General features: G+C 41.0%; 1 pseudogene; it reads left to right on the top strand.

The window, feature by feature from the left end:
• Nucleotides 1–11782: 11782 nt before the first annotated feature.
• On the top strand, nt 11783–15115 carry LOC148840801 (uncharacterized; annotated as a pseudogene).
• Nucleotides 15116–18109: the final 2994 nt, after the last annotated feature.

Below are 18109 nucleotides of genomic sequence, written 5' to 3'. Positions count from 1 at the left end.
GTTTTTATGTTTAAAAAGGCATTATCCTTTTTTCAAATATTTTGTGAACAATAGGGCAAAGATTTGTTTTTAAATTCATTACAGCAAGTCAAATAGATTAGAGAAAAACAAAGCAAACATTTTCAAAGTAATCAATGTGATTAACAGGCTAAATACTTATGTTATTTCATTGTTTCAAAAGGAATGTCCATTTAAGATGAGTATTACTGAAATTTCATTGGCTGAAGAAAACTGTCACCTGACCGGTGGTCTTCCAGCAACTTGTCAAGTGATTAAGACATGCAGATTGTTGCTCACATATTTCTGGGAAAAGTGATCCAGACAATGGCTTCCATTTTATCGTAACCTGCTTTACCAGACAGACAAATGTTTCTGTTAAACTCAGAATTAAAATATGTTGCTGCCATCAATAGTTATATTACTAAAAAAACAAGTAAGCCAGTTTCAGAGATATGATGTATAACATTACCTTCACAATGCTTTACAGATGATATGTTGCTCTTTGTAGTGTGTGATGTTTTCTTCTTTCTACACATTTAAACCTTTCCATCACTTTGTTAAAAGATTATCTTTGTTTTATGTGTCCACACGAAATGGTATTAATCTTTGTTACAATATTTTCTTAGAAGATTCTGAAGCATGATGGATGTACTGTCATGGGCTGTGCATGCACTCAACTCACTGTGTTCAAAACAAGTTTTTGTTTTGATCAATATGATAAAATGTATGAATGAAATTAATGAAACATTGAAGGTATTTATACTTATTCATAGTAATTCAATGATCACAATGAAAAAAAGACTGATTATGAAGCTATCCCAATAGCTTGACTTTGGAAATTATCCCAATTTTGACTTTGCTATCCTAATAATTTTAGTGGGCGCTGTATGTATGTTTTATAATCTTTTGGAATTCCTGCCATATAAAATAATGATTGTGCCTTATGCAACTTATCTGTGTAAAGAGCACTGTTATACTGTGATGTATAGGATATACTAATCCTTTTCAAAGCAGCTCTGTCTTTAGATTCTGAAGTTCAATTTGACACAATTAAAAAACTGGGCTGATTACTCTTGCTGCAGTTCTGAGCATAGGGTACATTTTGGTTCTGTGTTCAAAAAGTCTGGCTCACATTAAAAGGCCCAGTTGATTATATTTCATTAGCCTTGCAGCTGACACACTCAGGAAGAAACAATGTTTGTTTTCAGTTTAGTTGTTTGTACTGCTTCTGGTTCAACACAAAGCTCTTCAAAGTGTGATACCAATTTATGACCTTAGGCACCTGGGACCTTAAACATTTATAATGAACCCTAAATCTATTTCTAGGGACATTCATTGTAGCATAATGCAAAAAATCCTGAAAAAAATAGTACACTTTTGCTGTTACAATCCCGATGGGCTCTTAAGCATTAAGCATGAGAGGCTTAATTCTGTGGCACTGGAATGTCAAGAAAATACTGGAAGTTACAAAATAAATGTATTTGATAAATTTCATATCAAAGACAGGAGTAAAGAGAAGAAGCAATGTTTAGAAAGATCATGGACAAGGCTGCATGTGAGCAGCCACTGTAGAATCTGCTTCTTAATTAATTACTTTTTAAATTCATACAATTCACAGCCATAAGACTGCTACCGCAGAGCTCCATTGCAAATCATATGCTCACTATTTCGTCTATATGAAGCTAAACTCTGTATCATGTAACCTAGTCTTCATGCTCCTATGAAAAAACATGACTGGAGGAAACTATATATATGTATATGTATATAGTTTGTAAAGAGAACAATGGATTTCTGAAAGTTACAATTAAATTTATTAAGGCGGAATATTAAGTAGGCATGGAGAATATGGCTATAAATGGCTACATGGATATGGCCATGGCTACATTGATTGCCAGGTCTCCAAAATATATTGTAATTAAGAATTTGCTTATCTGGATACAAGTTATTGGTTGTTTAAAATATTGCTACAGCTATTATGTAAATCAGTGTTATATAAGTGACTACTAAAGTGCCTTTTATGAATTTGACAATGGTCAGCATCTGGCTAGTGTCAACATTTCCAGTTCTTAGGAGGTTCAAAGTAAGCAGATGTAGGGATCTGAAATTTATTAATCATAGTGATTGTTAGGTTTACCTTGGATTACCTTAGTTAATTAAGTTCTTGGTAAATCATTAATATTGCCATCAACAGTCTAGGAAAACAGCATAAAAGACAGGTAGAAGAGGAGCAGAGTAGGGAGAGAGAAAGACTTAAGTTAAAAACCACTACATAAATTAAATGAAGAAAGAGAGGAGAAATGAAGAACAAAAAGAGAAAGGACAACACAGATAACTCATTGTTCAGATCATCTGTAAGATCAGATTCGAGTTGAATATTTGAGCCATGTTAAGAGAGCCTGCCATTCTGTTTTTAGGAAAATTATTTCCTGTATAAAGTATCCTTTCGTTAATAATTTGGAGATAGCCTTTCCATTCACTTTGTAGCACCAAGATTTAAAGAGGGAGAGATTTAACTGTAGGTCATATTCTGTTGGTTTAGAAGGCAGATTCATCAATCTTGTGGACCTGTGTACAGATGCAGGCATTCAGATTGGGTGTCAAAGCTCATTACCTTGGCAAATGACTTTGCCATACCACTGTACAAAGTCCAAAGCATCTTCACTTTCCAAAGAAGATAGATATGTGGCACTTGTGGTGTGTTAGATGTTAGTGTTAGTTTAAGATGTTGTTGTACTTCTTTAAATCCAGTTAATATGGAATATTAATATTGAATCGTGTAAAAGACATTTTGGTAGCTAAAAATCAAAATGAATTTCAGAATGGCATGCATGATATTAATTTAAATATATGTATTTAGCTGGTAGTGGTAGTGTATACTGTTGTGGAAAATTCTTCATCAGAGGAGCAGGACACAGTCTTGTGCAGATTCAGTTTTATTGTGCTCAATAAGTCTGACAACGCGCGCTGGGTCTGCCCCACAGAACAGACAAACTGCAAGGGTTTCCCAGCTCTTATTCACAGTCAGAAGAATGTTTGTTTCACAATCTGAGTGCTTGTCCTGTTCTTTGATATGTAATTCCTGCTTGTCCTACTCTGTCTTGCTCTAGGTTCTGTCCTTTGATATGCATCAGACATTGGTCCGGTTTATCCTGTTTGTGGGTGTTGTTCCTGTCTTTTATTATGTAGAGTTAAGCCACTGGGACTGCTATAGCAAGTCAGCTTTATGGCATCTTGGTTTAACTTTTGTTTGAGGATAAATTAACAGACCCCATAAACACCTCTCACAATGTGCTTAAGTGGTGATACTGTGATGCTGGATAAGTGAGATATATATGTCCCGCTTCAATATCATGTTCTTTATAAACCTCTGCATCAAATTCTTTAACTTGGTAAATTGTTGTGGTTATTTTGGAAATGTTATGACATGCTTTTTTTAACTACATTTTGCTGTCATGACAGTTGTAATGAAAAAAATAAACGTTTGATGTTGTGATACTTTGGTTCAGTGGTGGAATTTTCACCCACCAACTAAAGGGTCCCAAGTTCAATTCTTGGCCAATGCACCCATTGTATTTTAACAAATACAGATTCCTTCTCTAGTAGTAAAATATAATAAATAATGTATATATAGACATTGTATTACTTTATTTGTCACAGTATGTTAAATATTAAAATAATAATGATAATAAATAATATGAATGTACAAGAATGAGTTAGCAAAACGTGAATACTTTTAAATGGTGGGAGTAAAAAACAGTTAAATTAATATTGACATTACAAACAGCAATGATCTGGATGAACATGTGTAGTAAAGAAACCATGGGGTGAGATTAATTAGCCAGTTATGTCAGAGGAGTGTTTTTTTTTCTTTGAATGGAACATACTACAATACTGCATGTTGGGTCAATCACCCAGGAAATGTGAGATCGGCACATTTGTAAGATAATGCAAGGCTATTAGAAAAGGTTGATCAATCAATAGTCTTGGCCAAGTATCAATTGCCTTGATTGGAAGCAGTGCGAAGTGGTCAATATTAAGAAATGGGAACTGTTTTTTTTATTATTATTGCTATTGACCCTCTGCTTTCAATATCCGATTATTCTTTGGATACATAACAAATGCTGCACAGCAAAGGGGGTCAAATCTGTTTTAATCAAAGTGATTTGTTTGTAAGAGTTTAGTGTAGAGGATGTTATGATAGTTAGATAACTGGATACCATTCAGTCCTGCTTTGTGAAACCAAAAATCCTAACTTTTGTCAACGTGGTTACAAAATTATACTATTAACTGAGAATTTTCATCATATGGTACTGCTAGCACTTCCCAGCCAGTTCAGTAGGTAGTTGTTGAAATGAAATAGCACATACTCAGCTAGCCTTTTTGACTCTCAGTATCTGATGAACAGTAATTTTCTCAATATGAACCCGTGTACTGTATGCCACTGCAACACTGTATTGTTCCTTGTGTGTAGTTGTGCATAAAAAAGCTAAGATTTCTAAAATGCAGTTAGGCAATAGATATTTAAATTAAAATTGTGAAAAGAAATCACAATTAAAATCACCAAAAGGTTGATCAATTATATGATGTTATTTTTGTTACTGAAAATGAAAAAAACAAGTCTTGGCATGTTTATTTCAGTTTCCTCTTATCACTTAGATTGTACAATAGCCTTAAGGCCAAATCTAAATTGTTGTCTCCCTCACCAAGCAAAGCATATTTTGTACTTTATTTTTCATACAGAGACTAATGTATGGTAAAACAGGTCTCACTCTTTAGTGCTCAGTAAATCTATAGTGACACTATAATCTACTTTCCAGGTACTTTTCCATGTTTATATATTTTATTGGCTCGCAAAATAATTGGCTTGTGTTATTCATACAGCTCTATTTTCAATCAGCCTGCATTATTACTTTATCTCAATAAAACCTACTTTCCACCAAGCTTTACCAAAGACTTACAAGGCTATTCTGTGAGCCCATTCGCCACGGTCTTAAACCTCTGAGATCATATCATAACAGTTATATTTCTGGAATGAAAATGGCACAAGAACTACTTCCTACAGCACATTTTTGCAGTAAAATCAGTTTTTGTGACTAATGGTGGTCCAACTCTTTTTTATTCTAACTTTGTACAGTCTATTTAAAATGGAACGGGAAGTACTGTATTTCCTTCACAGCATGTACTGTAGTTTTAAAATGTTAGTCATGTGAATTGAATACAGATGCAGCCATTCAAAGTGCGCGTTACAGACACGTACCGCAGGTGACGTCGCTCAGTATGACGCAAGATGACGCGGGGCACCGCAGTACGTGATTGGTTGACCGACAGGGGCACTCGTGGTCCGTTGGTCTGTCGTAGAAAGACAGTAAACGTCTTTGCTGTGCCCGTTGTAGGTATTGAATTTTACCACTGAAGGGAAATCTTAGTAGCTGAGCATAAAAAGAATAGGAGCATACTGTAACGCGTGTGAAGGCCATAAACGATATTAATTTTGGAACATAAACATACAGTGTATAGCTGGTCTTGGTACTTTAAAGAAAAAAATACACACCAGTATTCCATTTCTCCCTAAACATTTTAAGCTTCGAAGTCTTTAACTAACGCGATACCGGAGTCAACAAGCATACTTTTAGAATTTGATTAAAAGGGAATATAATATGGAATCGCGTATCTAAAGAATTTAATAATGGTATTCGTGTGCTGCGACAGGGCTGTGTAGGGCTGTTTCGCCTGCCTGTTCATGTGAGCTGTCTTGTAGACGTGACTACCAGCTGACAGGTTGTGTTTTCGAATCCAGCTGGTGCTGGTCTTTTCTTTTAACAAACATTTCTTCGAAAAAATAGAATAGCGATATTATGGACAATCAATTGACTTTTATATTTCAAAATATCGCAACATGATCGATATTTGCGATATTTTGAACATATCTTCCCTTCTGACAGCGGTGCCTGCTTCTATTGTGTGTGTGTGTGCAACAGAGTAAATTTTTAATAGCGTTTTAAGCGAATAGGTAATTAGATTGCTCGTAAACCTAATCGCTTTTTCTACATAAACACAGCATGATTACTCTCTGAAAATGCTTTTCCTTTATTTTTAAAGTAGGCTCAGATTTCAACTATAGATCGTATTATTATAAACTTTCTTGGAAAAATGTATTTTATGTAAACCATGTTTGCTATTAATTCATTTAGGGCTAAAATACGTTCATTGTCTTCCAATCGAGTCGAGTTGACATTGGAAGCCTGCCACACCCGGACTGTTAAACCAACGCATTAGCACGTCAAAGCCCATTGAGGGTATTGAGCCAGTATTGGCTTTAGTATTCCCCCCCTCTCCCCTCAATTCAATTCAATTCAAGGTGTTTTATTTGCATGACAGATGGGTACAAGCAGTGTTGGGTATGTATATTGTAACGCTTACGGCAGACAGGCACTGTGTAACAGCCGGCGCACCAGAGCAGCGCACCGAGGGAGCGTCTGCATTTATAACTTGGTTTTTAAAATTAGTCAAGCAATATGAAGCATCTTCTTTTACTTTTGAGTCCCTTAAATACATTGAACACAGCTTTCTCACCACTTAAGATTGCTCTTGATACCATCCTTACACAAAGCAGAAGGGAGATTTTAGTGCCTGAGCATAAAAAGAATAGGAGCATACTGCAACGCGTGTGAAGTCCATAAACGATATTAATTTTGGAACTTAAACGTTCAGTATATGGCTGGTCTCGGTACTTTAAAGAAAACATACACACCAGTATTCCATTTCTCCCTAAACATTTTAAGCATCGAAGTCTTTAAGTAACGCGATACCGGAGTCAACAAGCATACTTTTAGAATTTGATTAAAAGGGAATATAATATGGAATCGCGTATCTCAAGAAATTAATATGCAATAACTGAGTCAAGGGACTCAGAGGATCCAAGGCTAGACTGAGTATAATAGGCTTCGGGCTTCTATTGTGACATCTACTGTAAATTACAGAAATGTTAAAAGTAAACAAAATAAAGTAACTAAAATGTGGTCTAAAATCACCCCTTTAGACACCCCTTTTACTTCACTGGTGTCAGATATGAAAGGCAATAGTCTCCCGTTCTGTCTGCTGTGTGTTGCAGCAGAGGGACTCCCTGCCGCTGAAAGGGGCAGAGTAACTTGCATGCCCTCTAGTACAGTTTACACATGCACGACTTTAAAAGCTAGCAAGACAGGTTTCGATTCACATTAGCTGGCGAGCCTTGTTAAAAAAACGAATGATAATGTAACATGCCACTGTTCATGAACAAAGTTATACTGAGATTTCCTAAGATACGCGATTAAAAAATAAATAAATAAAAATTTGAATCTCCCGCGGAACACATTCCATAAGAATCAGTGGTTTTACAGTATATATCGCCTTTAAAGGTGGCTTCTCAAAACGCTTTACGGGATAAAAACAACCAGAACAGCAGCAACAACAATATTGTATTTCGTTGCACTTTGAAAACCAAGTAATAACTTAACTATACAGTACGTGCAAACGTTTCGTATGTTGCTGTCGTGAATGTCTGCGTACCCATAAGTATCTTATTTGCCTTGAGTCTGTCTACAGTATCTCTGTCCCACTACCCCCATCTCTCCCTCAATTCAATTCAAGGTGTTTTATTTGCATGACAGATGGGTACAATTCTTGTTGGGAATGTATACTTTGATATTTACACCCGGCGCGGCACCGAGGGAGCGTCTGCATTTATAACTTGGTTTTTAAAATTAGTCAAGCAATATGAAGCATCTTCTTTTACTTTTGAGTCCCTTAAATACATTGAACACAGCTTTCTCACCACTTAAGATTGCTCTTGATACCATCCTTACACAAAGCAGAAGGGAGATTTTAGTGCCTGAGCATAAAAAGAATAGGAGCATACTGCAACGCGTGTGAAGTCCATAAACGATATTAATTTTGGAACTTAAACGTTCAGTATATGGCTGGTCTCGGTACTTTAAAGAAAACATACACACCAGTATTCCATTTCTCCCTAAACATTTTAAGCATCGAAGTCTTTAAGTAACGCGATACCGGAGTCAACAAGCATACTTTTAGAATTTGATTAAAAGGGAATATAATATGGAATCGCGTATCTCAAGAAATTAATATGCAATAACTGAGTCAAGGGACTCAGAGGATCCAAGGCTAGACTGAGTATAATAGGCTTCGGGCTTCTATTGTGACATCTACTGTAAATTACAGAAATGTTAAAAGTAAACAAAATAAAGTAACTAAAATGTGGTCTAAAATCACCCCTTTAGACACCCCTTTTACTTCACTGGTGTCAGATATGAAAGGCAATAGTCTCCCGTTCTGTCTGCTGTGTGTTGCAGCAGAGGGACTCCCTGCCGCTGAAAGGGGCAGAGTAACTTGCATGCCCTCTAGTACAGTTTACACATGCACGACTTTAAAAGCTAGCAAGACAGGTTTCGATTCACATTAGCTGGCGAGCCTTGTTAAAAAAACGAATGATAATGTAACATGCCACTGTTCATGAACAAAGTTATACTGAGATTTCCTAAGATACGCGATTAAAAAATAAATAAATAAAAATTTGAATCTCCTGCGGAGCACATTCCATAAGAATCAGTGGTTTTACAGTATATATCGCCTTTAAAGGTGGCTTCTCAAAACGCTTTACGGGATAAAAACAACCAGAACAGCAGCAACAACAATATTGTATTTCGTTGCACTTTGAAAACCAAGTAATAACTTAACTATACAGTACGTGCAAACGTTTCGTATGTTGCTGTCGTGAATGCCTGCGTACCCATAAGTATCTTATTTGCCTTGAGTCTGTCTACAGTATCTCTGTCCCACTACCCCCATCTCTCCCTCAATTCAATTCAAGGTGTTTTATTTGTTTGACAGATGGGTACAATTCTTGTTGGGAATGTATACTTTGATATTTACACCCGGCGCGGCACCGAGGGAGCGTCTGCATTTATAACTTGGTTTTTAAAATTAGTCACGCAATATGAAGCATCTTCTTTTACTTCTGAGTCCCTTAAATACATTGAACACAGCTTTCTCACCATCCTTACACAAAGCAGAAACTGTCCGATGACTCACAGTACAAGTGGAAAGATTACAGATTTTAATCGTCTTTAATTTTGTCTTTAATTTTGCCTGTGGAGTGTATCTTATTAAGCTCTAAATTGCATTTTGAGCGCGGTTTTTTACTTTTTTTTAATTGCATTTTGGGCGCGGACAGCACATACAAGGGTTAATGAACTGCGCCAAGAAATTTAAAATAGTATTCTTTAGGTGTGAGGGTAGGAGTGGACCGCAGCAGGCATAATCAGCAAACCAGGAAAACAAAGAACAGGACAGGTGAGATGTGTATCCAGAAAGCGAGTGATCAGAAAAAGGAAATGGAAAACGCAGAAAAAGAAAACGCTTTACAGGATAAAAACAATAACAACAGTAGTGGCTGGGCAAACGATTTTTTTTATCGAAATACAAATTGAGATACTGTACTGTATAATGATGTGCATGAACAAAGGTATACTGCAATTTTCCTTAGATACGCGATTAATGCTTCGTAGGAGGAGGCGGTCTTTTCCTCTTGTCTAACAGTTTGTCCACAAACAAAACATTCCTGTTAGACAAAAGGAATTGAAAAAAAACAATTTTGTCAATGAAAACCGGTGTGTGTGTCTCTCCCTGCTGGATGTTCCTCTCACAAACTGCTGAATGAATAAAATAATTTTATTGAAAATGCGTTTGCGATTGTCTGGTATTTAATCTGGTCCCTTTTAACTGTTTTTCGATCTACTGTATTGCTTTGAGATGCCACTTTTAAAGGCGATATGTAAAATAAAGTTTTTTTTATTATTGTTATAGAGAAACATGATCAGATTTTCCCTGGTTCAGAAAAAAGATCTAAAGTGCTACACATAACTTTCTTAATTCGATGTATTTAAAGCAGTGAACTACTGTAGGTGTCACATAACATTCAGAAATACAATCACGTATTTGACAAATAAAAACGATTATAATCTAATCCTTCCACGTTTGATCCCAAAATCCCAAGAAATATAAATCTTGACGGGTAGAAAGCTATGCTGAAAGTTTATTAAGATGCTTAGAAGACAAAGATACTGTATCAATTTATGTTGCATTAGCCTGATTATGATTAAAAAACACATATAATTAAACACGCGTTTGCGATTTAAATCAGAACACGATTTAAATCAATATCGATTCCATATTATATTAGCAGAAAAGCTTAAAACTACCACTTTTTCACACGCTATTTCACATGCTAGTTAAATACTTCGATGCTTAAAATCGTTAGGGAGAAATGGAATACCGGTGTGTATTTTTCCTTTAAAGTGCCGAATCCTGGAATCTGACTGGCTGACACCCCTCTGAAGTGGTTCCATAAAATCTGGTATACGGAAAAGAAAGCGTTGATAAATACAAGTGTCTTTTAATACACTCTTTGCTGTGCTCTTGAGGATCCTTGTGATATTTTAAGCTCTAGTTGAATGATAAGTGTCGCATTTTAAATCATTTTCGTAGTTAGAAATTATGAAACGCCCTGTTAAAAGCAAGGAAGTTTTTATGCCCGTTGAAGTAAAACAAAATGCCTGACAAAGTATGGCTTGGACAGATTCCAAGTGCTTGTACAAATGTGCTAAAGAAATTATACTTTGAGTATACAGCTTGTCTAAAGTCATCCATTATTAATACTATTAGTAATATCTTCAGTAAAGGCTTTGATGCATAAATATTTATGATAAAGGTAGGCTGTGTACTTTTGTCCAACTGAGCAATCTTGCTTTCATAAAATATACCAACATTTTAATGACTGATGATTAACATGCTGTAATACACAGTTCAAAATTAAAGGCTCAAATGCTGTACATGAGAGGTTAAGCTCCCCCTGGCGGTTTTACAAGGCGACGCCGGATAGTTAACCACGTGACACCACGTTAACTGCGTCATACCGCGTGATACTGTGACACGCCCACCGGGGTATGCCGCGAAATACCTCACGCATTTTGAATGGCTGCATCTGTATGTGAAAAAAGACTACAATTCCCTGTGCAGTTAGTGAACAATTAGTTCTTTTGAACATAATTCAAATAATCATGTCAATGAATTAAATACATTTGCTTTTCCATAGATTTATTTAATTCAATAAGTTAATTGATGTGTCAACAAAGGAAATCATTCAGTTCCAATTGCAGAGCTCAGAGTACTAAGGGAGGAACTTGGGAACTCAAGTGGAATGTGATACAGAAGCAATTGTAAATTGTGATGCTCCATTACAACACATATTAATGGAGTTTCTAATGAAAGTTCAGGAGGAATGAAAGCAGCCGAGCTCATTCGACACAGCTGCTGCAATTCTCACTAATCCTGACAAAAGCAACCGGTCTCCATATATACCAAACGTCACCCTCTCCTCTTCCTCGTTTGTTTTCTGCATGGTTCGCTTTCGCCTAGCTCAAATCCGTGCTCCCTTCTCATGGATCTGCAAATTCGCTGCTCCGATGAAGACCTTTTCTGCAGCACAGGAGACTCTCCTACCCCTCTCGTCCAGTCTTCCCCCCCCCGCTCCCCTCACCTCCGTCTCATCGCCTCCTTCACCCGCCGTGCCACATCAGCGCTGCTCATCTCCCAGCCAGTCCTCACAAGATCCAACTCCTCGCCGAAGACTGCGTTCTGCCGTCGTAGTCCCTCTCTCATCACAAACCCAACCTTCCTGTCCCTCCACGGCAAAGTCTCCAAATAACCCCGGCTTCTCTCGAGGATGTCCCAGCCGCCGCGCTTCACGCACATCGGCTCCCCCTTCTCCTGGATCATCTCTCGCGATTTCCAACTGGACCGTAGCAAGCCTCCAGAGGATACTTCGAAAACATGGCGTCCGTTTTAAAAGAAATGCTTCCAAAAAAGCTCTGTTTTCCCTGTACTTAACCGCAGTCTACACAAAGGAAACATCAGCTACACAGCTTCCCCCAGCGCCCTCCGATGACATCACCCGCGCCGCCACCACTCATCCCAACGAGAGGACCCCGAGGCCGTCCGCGCCTCTGCCTGTCGCGTCTTCTGTCTTGTCTTGTCCTGATATATCCGTGTCTGTGTCTCTTCCCCAACCAATCCATTCCTCTGTTGAACAACTGCACCTAGCCTCTTCCACCCAGCCTCCTTCCCTAAACTGCTTGCTGCCGAGTCTAAGGCCCCAGGCTCACGCCCCTCCCCAACCCTCTTCCCTTCTTAATCTAATTTCTGCACTCTCCTCAGTCTCTACCTCCGGCGTCCAACACGGCTCAAACTCCGCCGGCTTGGTGCCTTCGGCCCCGGTTTCTTTTCTTTTGGCCCCTGCTGCTGTCTCCACGGCCCAGAGGCCATCCAGTAAACGACCCCTAGCTCAGCCAGCAGGCAGCTCTTACCCTCCCCCACCCCCTGGCTTCCAAGACGACTTGGCAGCCTCCTCAGTCCTTCACGCAGCCTTCACCCCTGCTTCAATTCCTCCTCAACAGTCTTCGGCTTCCATATCCCAAGCCAATGAGCTTCAGGCCCCAGATCCATCTAACCCCTCCTATCACAATCTGCTTTCCGCTCTTCTTCCCTCCTCATCTTCTCCCATCCCCGGTGTCCAACACGGCATCAGTCATCCCATGCCTTCGGCCCTGGATTCCAATCTCCCCTTTACTAAGGACTTTTCTCTCTGAACAGCCGTTCCTCTCCCAGCTCCTCCTAACGCACTAAAGTTTAGTCCTCCTCCCATCCCCTTTTCACTCCGGCAGCAAATTCTACGAGGTGCGGACGTCAATCTAGCTCACCTTCTCTCTTCCTCCACTTACAACTCCAATTCCAGAACAGTCGACTGTGGCTCGATTTCCGTTACTCTCAAATCTTCTGAGCCTCAATCTGCTTCAGTCCTTCGAATTTCCGACTTCTGCTTGGCTTTCAGCATTTTTCGTGACATCATGTGCTCCGCCTTTCCTGAACGTCGCCAGGAACTCGACGATTACATGCACATCATCCTCGATCTATCTGTCCGTTTCGAGGACTCCCTGTTCTACGATTATCACAAGCAGTTCTCGGCCAAGGCCGCTGCTCGCCTACTCCAATGGAACCAGCGCACCTACTGGGGAGTTCTCGACATTGAGCTTTACTGCCACACTTTCACCGGCATCAGAGCTCTTTCCTGCGATTTCTGTTCCTCCTGGACACATTCATCAAATCTTTGCCCAAATACAGTCCGCAAGCTCAACCCCGACTCTGCCCCTTCTCCCCCTCAGCATCAATTCTCCCACCAGGTCTTCTTCAAACCTTCCCGGTCCAGAGACGTTCGCGGTCGCCCCATCGTGATGATCAGAGGTCAACAAATTTGCAACAACTTCAATTCCTCGACATGCACCTCTTCCCTTTGTCGCTTCCTTCACATTTGCAGCTTCTGCGGCGAAGCTCATGCTCGCTCTGCCTGCCCCTGCCAGCCTTTCCATGCTTGCTCCACCTTCAGCGTTCCCAAATGACTACTGGCTTTTCTGTCTACCCCAATCGATATCCCCGCTCTTGCTTCCGAACTGCTCCATCACCCCTACCCCTCTTCCACCCACATCTTACTCAACGGCCTTTCCTTCAGATTCTCACCAGGCCCGTGCACACTTTCTTCTTCCCCTGTCTTTTGCAAAAATTTGCAATCTGCCACCGCCGATCCCCAGTCCGTTAATTCCTTGTTAGCATCTGAAGTCGAGAACGGTTTCATGATCAGCCCACTTGACTCTCCCCCATTCCCTGTATACCGCATCAATCCCATTGGTATAGCGGTCCGTAAGTATTCCGGTAAAAAACGCCTTATAATCGACTTGTCAGCCCCCCATAACTCCCGCGTGCCAAGTCTCAATAACCTTATTCCCAGTTCAGACTTCTCCCTCCACTATGCCACAATCGACCATGCCATTTCTCTCATCAAAATCGCAGGTCCGGGCGCCTGGCTCGCTAAGGCCGACATCTCTAGTGCCTTTAAAGTTATGCCTCTCGACCCAGACTTCTGGCACCTCTTTGGAGTTCATTGGCGGAACAAGTTCTTCTTCGCAGTCCGCCTTACTTTCAGATGAAGGAGTAGCCCAAAAATTTTCGATACCTTAGCCGAAGCTCTCTGCTGGATCCTCTTGAATAACTATAGGCTTCCTTTTCTCGTCCACCTTCTCGATGATTTCCTTACCATAGATTTTCTTCACGCCCCACCCGCAAGAGCCTCTTCCACACTTATTTCCGTTTTCGGGAAACTAGGGGTACCTCTCGCCACAGACAAAACAACCGGTCCCTCTCATATAATCCAATTCCTCGGGATCACCCTCAATTCCATCAATTTCTCTGCCTCCCTGCCTCGCGACAAGATCGACAGGATCCAGACGTATATCTCTACCTATTCTTCCGCCAAATCTTGCACAAAGAGGGAACTCCTCTCTCTGCTCAGCCACCTCAATTACGCCATGCGTATCATTCCTCAAGGACGGTCGTTCATCTCCTATCTTCTCGACCTCGCCTCTTCCGTGTCCTCTCCTTACTACCACGTAAGCCTTTCAGCCGACTGCAAATCCGAGCTCAGGCTTTGGCAGCTTTTCTTGGCCAACTGGAATGGCATATCTCTCTTCTACGATGACCTCCTCTCCGACGCCGAGGATATCCAGCTTTTCACAGACGCAGCCCCCTCAGTCGGTTTTGGAGGCTATTACAAAGGCCAATGGTTCGCGGCCCCTTGACCTCCTGAATTCTCTTCAATCCCTCTCGCCGACCAGTTATCGGCCTTGTTCGAAATATTTCCAATTGTCGTTGCAGCTTCTCTTTGGGGCCACAATTGGAAACAAAAATCCGTCCTTATCCATTCGGACAACTATGCAGTAGTCCATATAATCAACAAAGGAAGGTCTTCATCCCGATCTATCATGAAATTTCCTTAAATGGATTTCTCTCACACATCAATTCATCCTCGTAGCTGCTCACATTCCAGGTCACCTTAATGAGATAGCTGACTCTCTCTCTCACTTTCAATTTCAGGAATTCAGGAACGGCACCAGATGCAAGACCGAACCCATGCACAGTACCTCCCTATTCGGAACTCATGTTCCTCTGAATCATCCTTTCCATCACTACTTCCAGCTGGCCCAGCAAACTATCCTCTTAGGGATTGCCCCTCGAACTCTCAACTCTTACTGGACTGCCTAGAAGGGCTTCCAATCCTTCCACCTCTCCGCGAACATAAAATTCCCTTCTTTCGATATTCTCACCGTATCATCCTTCGTTTGCTATTGTAGAAACTCACTCAAGGTACGAGCATCCACCACCAAAGTATACCTGTGCGGCACCCACTTCTTCCATAAACTCCTTTTCGGCACGACCTGTCCCTCCCTTATCCACCCTCAAATTAGTCTCCTGCTAAAAGGCTTTCAGCGGCTTGAAAAACCACTTCCGAACCAACGCGCACCACTTACCTCGGACATCCTCAAATCCTGCATCTACGTTCTCAGGTCAGGTTACCACTCACCTTGGGTCGACCGCACTCTTGAATCTTTATTCTTGTTAGCCTTCTTCGGCTTTCTAAGATGCTCTGAAATTACCGCTGCTTCCACATCCTTCGATCCTTCTTCTCAACCCTGCTTATCCGACATCTCCATCCTATCTTCCAATACACTGACCTTCTATCTCAAGAAAAGCAAAACCGACCAACTCGGGTCCGGCACTCTCATCTATTATTTCAAACTCTGTTCATATATAAGCCCATACGAGCCTCTATCCCATTACGCACATCTTTGCACTTCTGCCGGAGCTTTGTCTACTGACCCTCTGTTCGTAAACGAGAAGGGCCGTATTGTGACCCGCAACTGGTTCCTCTCTCGCCTCTACGACATCCTTCTAACCGCCAGATACCCCCCTGAACAATTCTCCGGGCACTCCTTCAGATCAGGGGCCGCGTCCTCTGCCCCTCGCCAAGGCATACCCGAGTATCTCATCAAGCAACTCGGCCATTGGTCCTCCGAGGCTTATCATGCATACATCAAAACTAACCCCGGTACCCTCAAGCAGGCACTTTCTCTCCTCGGCTGAATTAGTTTAATAATCATTTGGTTTTGTTTTTGTTTTTCCGCACTGGTGACTGGGGGTCCCACTTGGTTCTTTTGGGGGTCCTATCCTCCCCGTCCAACGGCCGGGAGGTTGGCCCTCAGCCAAGCGGGTTACGCCAAATCTCCACATCTCAATAAATGATTCTAATTTCTCTCAAGCTTCCGGCTGCCGTCATTCCTCGTGAAATGGAGTTTCTAATGAAAGTTCGGGAGGAATGAAAGCAGCCGAACTCATTCGACACAGCTGCTGCAATTCTCACTAATCCTGACGTAAGCAACCGGTCTCCATATATACCAAACGTCACCCACTCCTCTTCCTCGTTCGTTTTCTGCATCCCTCCTCCACCCCCTCTCCACCTTTGCAGCTACCCCATTGGTCGCATGGGGGTCCTATCCTCCCCGACCAACGGCCGGGAGGTTGGCCCTCAGCCAAGCGGGTTACGCCAAATCTCCACATCTCAATAAATGATTCTAATTTCTCCCAAGCTTCCGGCTGCCGTCATTCCTCGTAAACCCTAATATTAATGGTATGTGTGGATTTGAGTATAGTGCTTGACAAGTGTATTTTGCTGGTTATTTTAGATGGCGATATACATCTCTCAGTGTCTCCTCTGTGTTTATCTTTGTTTTAGAGTTTCAGTAATGTATGCTTTTAAAACTTTTACAATGGACATAAAAGTCAACATTTACATTTTTCAGGCTTCAAAGCAACCAATAGAAACTATGGATGGAAGACAAGGTGTTTACTTAGGTGTAGAGGATCTGGGAGACATTAATCAAAAGGAATCTTCTGGTTTACTTCAATTAATCAACTTCTTGATAAATCATTAAAAGTCATCAATGGTCCAGAAACACAGGATAAAAGAAAGGTAGGCAGAAGCAGAGAAGGAGACAAACCATGAGACAAGAAAAAGAAAGAACAACAGATAGAGAGAGGAGGGGAAGCATGCCAGGGGAGAGGAACTTGTTTGAATCAAACTTAAAGACCATATTCTACCGTGTTGGAACATTGTTTAATAGGTATTGCTGTCTTTTAGTTTAAAAAACTTTGATTTTTCTTTTTAATTAATTCCCAAGCTAAACAAGCTAAAGACACTTTTTAGGTTAGTGATACATTTTTTGAATAGAGAGATTCACTTTGGAGCATCCAATTTTATAGGAAGAGATATTTTGCTCTCGATTATATTTAGTTTTATTTAGGATGCAGGTTTATCTCTCTGGTGGGCCAATTTGGGCATTATATAGGTGTAGTGGCAATGTTTGATAATAAGACAGAATTAAGTGTTGCTGTGTTTTCCTAAATGAGGCCCCATCTCTCTCTTAATCTCTGTGGTGCAGCCACAGAGAAGCTATGCATGCAGGCTGATTTAAGGTGTTTTCTTTTGGATAAAAAGCAACTCCCAAATGGGGAGGCACTTATCTAAAGTCTGGCTATCATGATCAATAGTCATCCCTGGCGCCTATCTGTCTAGGGAGTGCCAGAGGGACATCTGGACTGCATTCCTAAATGCCAAGGGTCAGTGAATCAACTCTCACCCAATCAGGGAATGGCAGGACGTGGTAACACCACGTGGGTCTCTAATGCCCGCCAACTCTCAACCAATCATCACACATCTGTGTCTTGGTTAAAAAGGGTAGCACAAGCTCAGGCTGGTGCTCTCCTTGGCCATTTTTGCGCACCCTCAGAGACAATCACGTGACAAGCAGTGTTGTCTGCACTGGGACTTGGACTTTGTTTTAAGAGCGAGGCTGAGGATCCCGTACGTACTTAGAATTCTGCAACGACCAACGTGAATGCTCCGCTTGATCAACGGCAGCCTACAGTTGGACCCTCGTCGACAACCTGAATAGCTTATTCAGAAGAAGCGCTGGACCAGGAACGAACCAGTTTTCTTCCTGTGCAAAAGAGTGACTTGCGAGGACCCTTGGTCACACTCGGTGCATAGAGACTTTCTACTAGTCAGCCGGACTACTGGTAGACTCCTGGGAGCAACAACTGCCCTGCG

Source organism: Atractosteus spatula, chromosome 1, assembly GCF_055471065.1.
Source record: "Atractosteus spatula isolate fAtrSpa1 chromosome 1, fAtrSpa1.hap1, whole genome shotgun sequence".
NCBI classification, from domain to species: domain Eukaryota; kingdom Metazoa; phylum Chordata; class Actinopteri; order Semionotiformes; family Lepisosteidae; genus Atractosteus; species Atractosteus spatula.
This window is presented reverse-complemented; position numbering and strand designations above follow the sequence as displayed.